The sequence below is a fragment of the Cebus imitator genome, unplaced genomic scaffold (assembly GCF_001604975.1).
Source record: "Cebus imitator isolate Cc_AM_T3 unplaced genomic scaffold, Cebus_imitator-1.0 Scaffold77, whole genome shotgun sequence".
NCBI classification, from domain to species: domain Eukaryota; kingdom Metazoa; phylum Chordata; class Mammalia; order Primates; family Cebidae; genus Cebus; species Cebus imitator.
The window spans coordinates 1,225,465-1,231,464 of NW_016107392.1; the positions used below are offsets into that span (position 1 = coordinate 1,225,465).

The following is a 6,000-nucleotide window of genomic DNA, read 5'->3' on the forward strand; positions in this document are numbered from 1 at the left end:
CTCTCCAGGAATTTATTCACCTAAAAATTCAAATGATTCCCATTGAGAGCTGTTGGACATTTCACCTAATTTGCCTTACATGCTCAGTTTCTCTTCTAACTAAAATTATCCATTGAGCTGTTCTTTGCCCAGGGATGACCACTGCCTGGATTACAGTAATTCATCCGTAGGCGCGCCTGTGCCTTTCTTTGATGTCTTCGCCCTGTTAAAGGATTTGCAATAGTCTTTGACTGAACAATAGTCTTTGACTGAACCAATCAGATCTACCCTCTCAGGACCAGACCTGGGAGCATGGAAGATAGAACTTTCCAGTTGATAGAACAACAGAAAGAGGCAGACACATGCGCTGAGCTGAGTCACACTTGTGGAAAGGGTTGGAGTGGACATCCATGGACCACTGCTGTGATCCTCTCACTCACCTTGACTCTAACTCTACTGTCTTTGGGCCCTTCTGCTCTTGGATATCCCTGTGATTCCATTCCTTCGTTAATCTATGTCTTATAATCCTGGCCCTTGAGCTACCAAAGTTTGCTCACACAGAGGTCTATTTCTTCCTAACACTGAGCCACGTGCTCTCCCAGACTTCAACTTATTCATCCATATACTGCTTTGCTAAGCAGGTACTTGACTTCTAAAGCTCTGCCTGACTTCTGATTTTTGCTGTTTCTTCTTTACTCATCTCACTGTCATGCACGACTTAGCCCATTTTTGTAACTTATATCCATTCTGGCTTAGACTGGTCCTCCTGACCCCAGTGGATCTAGCATCTTTGATGCCAACTGTCCTTGGCCCTCTTGGGCACTTTGCCTTGGTCCTGATGGTCTTCAGCACACTGTGAAGTCAGCCTGGTTCCCCAGCAATATATCTTGAGACAAGTGAGGGGGAATGGTACATGTGGGTAACATGTCACACTCAAAGTCATGTCACAGGGACTACAAGTCAAAGGAAGTAATTATACAGTCCTACTTAAGATGTTTCCCTCCAAGTGAGATTATTTCCTTTTAGTCAAGTGCTATCCGGAGTATTCACAAAACAATACCAGAAGCCTCAGGATACCATTAAAAAACAATTTATCTTCAAGGTATACATCATTTATTCATACACATATTTTTTCAAAGAGAAGCCATGTACTAAAATGAGTGCCTAATTTACTAAAAATATTTAAAAATGTATTTTCCTTCAACTATGTCCTCACTGCTGCTTAGCAAGCCTTTATTCACTTCTTGGTGTCATTTTCACATACATGTAATAGCAGCCGTTTCTGAATTTCTCCAGCCCCCACAAGCTCCTAATAGAAAACTGCTTCTTCTCTAGAAATGACTTCCTTTTCTTTGAAATGGAGGCCATATGAAGCAATCTCTGCCTATACATTTACCCATCTTTTCTTCCTTCCAGATCTGGGAAACAAAAAAGGACACCTCCACTCATGTTCTGATCCCATCCACCCTTGACTTCTATGGGAGTCAAGACCTGACCCCGCTCCCCATCTTAAATGCCGTAGCTCAAGGGTCTCTCATCAGTCAATCATGAAGGGTGGGTTTACAAAGGGACCTGAACCGTTCACAGTTTTTATCAGATTTTCAAAGGTTTCCATAGCAACAGCACAGGGACGAACAACACAGGGAACAATCTCATCACCCCTCCCTCACAGCCCAGGTCGTACTTTCCCTCCCACCCCCTCCCACAGCCTTACCCGCAGCCTGCCAATTGAGAGTTTGGGGTGAGAAGAGTGGGTCCTTACCACGAAACAGGCTCTGACGTCTCTTCTGTCGGTGCATGTGGCTTTCCCTGGCTAGAACGTATCTGTACTAGAGCGTTCTGCTGGACTCTGGGCCTCATCTTAGAGCTGGCCCCTGCAAATCCTCAATGTTGGATCAAGAAAGCGCCCTATCTGGCGTGGGGATGCGGGAGCTGGGGAAGAGGATGGAGGTGAGGGCCTGGAGGTAAGGAAGTTACGGAGCCAGCCAGGGTCCGTTACAGCTGGGAGCACTAATGACAGAGGCAAAGAGGAGAGAGGCGAGCTCCGTGGAGCAGTCTGGTTTCAATACCAACAGGAACCACAGCCAGGTGCTCCTGCCCTCCTCGCCCTGCCCACAAGGCCCAGGTGTGATGTGTTGGGATTCATTCCATGCTTTTGGCTGGAGGCAGAGAAGCTGCCTCATTTACTGAGGGCTTTCCATTGTCAGCACTTTCTCACTGGTCTTCTGCTCAAGTGGATCTTTGGATTTCCTGGTTCCTGGCTATTGCCTTGTACCACTGATGGCCCATGTTATTCTACTTCCTTATATTTGTGTCCTCTTGGTCTGTGATCATCAAAGTCAAAATTCAGACAACACTGGAGTAGACCAGTATTCACTGGACATGGCTCAGGGCTCTAGAAAAAAACTAGGAGTGAGAAGGTACCACTCAAGAGTCCTCGGGTATGAGAAAGAAAAAGATCATTCGGGGTGCTAGGTAAGAAGTGGAGGATACCAGCCAAGATGAGCATATTATCCAGAGGACGCAAATGATAGGCAGTTCAGGGTCTATAACCTGCAGGGGAGGGGGGCAAGCAGCTTCATCTCATTTGGATGTCTTAACCACTACAGGACGTAGGAAAACATTACCAACATCCATTCTACACTCTACAAATGAAGTCAAAAGCTGATGACTTCCTCGAAGGCCAGGGTTACTTAAGTAGAGGAACCAATACCAGAACTGAGATTTTGTAGTGGTTCTCATAAGTTAAGCCTGTGCCAAAAGTATCTCTTTAAGCCACCCAGCTACTCAGAACTTACGGGCATCACTCCAATAGCAAACAGATGAAGGACTTTCAGTAAGGAGCTAATGGTGTCTTCTCAGGCTGTAAGAGAACTTATACAGAAAACCCCCTTTTTAAGTCTGAAAATTCTTTGGCAGCATCTTTCTAACCTCCTCTTTAGTTCTACCATGCTATTTGCATACCACTCTATCAGCATTTTCCCTGTCCCCCGGCCATGTTTCTGAGACTACAGGCAGATGGAGAACTAGCTAATCTCTTTTCATGCCCCTTCTAAGTCACTTTTTCGTCTTGCTAAGGAATAACTAACTAGTTATCACACTATCATGAAAATGGCAAATGGAGACAATTACATGTGTCTCTACAAAAATGCCTGCTGAGGTGCATTTTATTTATCAGAACAGAGAATACCTGGGCTAGATTCTGGAACTTTCCATGGCTGGCTATAGAACCAACTTATTCTATCTACCCAAGAGCACGAGATTCTCAGGCCAGTCCCAGGAGCCAATTAGACTTGTTAATAATTCTAATAATATGGCAGTTACCTTACTGTCAGGGAATGCTTTCATGATTCTCATTTAAAATCCTTTAAGTTGCAGTTTGAGCCTGGTTCTTAACTTTAATGTAAGAATTGTGTGTTTACTTAAGGCAATCTTTTGATTGGAATGATTTAAATTACGAATTCTATTGGCTTCCAATACTTGAAACAACTTTGCACTTGACTTACGAATCAATCCATTGTACATATATTCCTCGCGTGTTCTAGTATCAACTCTTAGCTACTTTTTGTTCTGGAATTTTGCGATTATATTTCTGAAATGAAAGTTACTGTGCTTTCATTGTGCTCCTTTTGCCTCACTATGTGGGGAAATGTGTTCTAGGAAATATTTGACAAGAAGGAAGTAGCACAAAGAACTGCCTGAAGTTCAGCACAAACTCCAATCCTCTCACTATTTGGCTACATATACAGCAGAACACCCAAAGTGTTACTTTGAAAAACATAAAGTGTTTTTGTGGCTGATGGGGGTAGGGAGCCCAAGAGGAGGGGGATGGGGGATTGGGAGAGAGTGGTCGTAGCACAGTTTGAACTTTCAGGGACTCGGAGATGTTGGTTTCAAAATGGAATTTATCCTCAAATCCCAAGATTATAGATTTCCTTCCAAACTGCATTCCCTTCATGGTTTTGAGAACAGTTAAAAGAAAAATTGCTCTCCATATTTTGATTGACATTAAAAACACTGTGAAAATAGTTTGGAACTTGATCTCTTCAAGGGAAGGACAGTAATTAAACTGTAGCTTTCGCCTGTAGCTTTTATTTCACACATACTCAGAACTGTTCCAGGGAAGGAAATTCACAGGGAATTCTGTTCTCATATATCACTTCTAGAAGGAGAGAGAGGCATTCCCAAGAAAATTATCCCCAAACTTCTAAATACAAGAAAAAGTTACTTAATGAATCGCAACCCCAGACCACAGCATTCCGTGGAATAAAATCAAATTGAATCAGTCGTTTGCAGCCGGTAGTCTTTAATAGCCAGCACTATTAAAAAAATCATCAGATTTACCCTGCTTGCCATATAGCGTCTAGTCTTCACTCAAGTTCTAGCTGTCTACGTCTGGTTTTGCCAAACACATTAGAAGGATTTTCAGTTTACAAGTCCATCTGCATAGTCTTGTTACAGAAGGGATCTATAAATACCAAGTACTTTGTTCTCATCCACTTTTTTTGACCATGTATTGCCACAGCACTAAAATTCCCCCACCCCTTACAATCAGCTCTTTCTAAAAGGAATTCCAGGCTACTACCAACTAACTGCCTTGTACGACTGTTTCAGACGCCCAAATATGTCTATCTCCATATAAAAGCCTACCTCCTCCCTTTCTGAAACATATTTCCAATCGACATCTTTTCAGATTCTCTAGACACTTTCAAACAGAAAATCAGATTTCTTAAAAAATAGTTTGGTAGGACGTTAAATGTGCTTTTTCAAAATACACCCACCAGCCCATGCATTCTCTTGTTATTAGGTTTTATAGGAAACAGACCGGGATAGGCATTTTCTGTCTTAGCAAATATCAGATCAGTGACATTAACCCTACCAGTGCTAGGTGCTAGTGATCTCTCCATCTCTGACCTTATTTCCTTGAAACTCTGGAAGTCCAGTTTTAAAGACTGGCAGCAGACTATCACACAAATGCCTTTGGTTAAAAAATCATTTCCTTTTGGCTTCTTGTCAACCTTAAGAATTGTTGCCTTTGTTTTTAAAGCAAAACCTCTTTAAATCTTTGGCAATAAAAGATGCAGAAGAGACTGTGTGAGCAGTCTGGTGCAGTCACCTTGCTAACACTGGCCTGTGGATATCAGGTATAATCTCGTATAGCTGTCCTAAACAAAAGGCTGTCCTAATCAAAGTTGTCAATGCTCCCTAAATATAAGTCTCTACATGGTCGCTCCTCTTGTCCCAACTCTAAAAACAAAACTTGAAATCTCATCCTGTTTGCCTTCCGGGAATATCCATATGGCAGCGAAGCCCAGTCAGGCTCTGGAGCTTTCATGGTTTATTGCCTTGAACATTCTTGCATCTCCAGCTACCTTAACCAGGAATGCAGACTGAAAGCCACAGAAAGTCCCAGATTCTCTCTAGAAGGAAAAAAAAAGGAAAGCCTTCTGTGCCTTACCTTGTAGGCTGAAACTTCTTCCTGAGGACTAAGTCGGAAAGGAAGGACTGATTTCTTTAAGCAGAAGCACAGTCAGAGAGCAAGCAGGCAGGCAGCCGAATACACACTGCTCTATTCAATAAAACTCCAGACCGCCCTTCCTTGGCCCCTCCCAGAAGTCCATGCTAAGTGAACACATATTCCCTATGTTTATAGTCGGCAGGCGGTGGTATGCATTGTCCTGTCGTTTTTCTAATAGGCAGCCAATGACGACACCCCGGCCAAGGTGGATGCAGCCTGCCTGTGGAGATGCCTGTCATTCCCTAGGCATGCTCAGGAAATCACTCATCAGAATACCCAAGATCTAAAAAGCTCTGAAACTGCCTGCCGGCTGCCAAAACCAGCCTGCTCCATGCCCTTTTTTGGTTATCCTTAGCAGGGCCTCTGGAAGTGGATCCATTGTCAGGAACAATCATAAGAAATGTTAATCTTGGAGAAAGAGGCTGTCTTGTAGAACACAAATGCAGCAATAAAAAGAAAGCACAGTCTCTGAAATAAAAAGTTAACAGATCAGTTTATTGGGG

General features: G+C 43.1%; 1 protein-coding gene across 10 annotated transcripts in view; it reads right to left on the reverse strand.

The window, feature by feature from the left end:
• The window catches only part of CALD1 (caldesmon 1), a 212,570-nt gene extending 206,807 nt beyond the window's left edge, over positions 1 to 5,763 (reverse strand). For 6 of the 10 annotated variants that reach the window (XM_017532612.2, XM_017532611.2, XM_017532610.2 and 3 more), the window contains exon 1: positions 5,438 to 5,761. The gene's annotated coding sequence lies outside the window, so the exon portion shown is untranslated. Of the gene's footprint in view, positions 1 to 5,437 lie in introns of all 10 variants that reach the window. The other 4 variants (XR_001826475.2, XR_005200965.1, XR_005200962.1 and 1 more) reach the window with 2 other exon arrangements.
• Between the last annotated feature and the right edge of the window lie 237 nt (positions 5,764 to 6,000).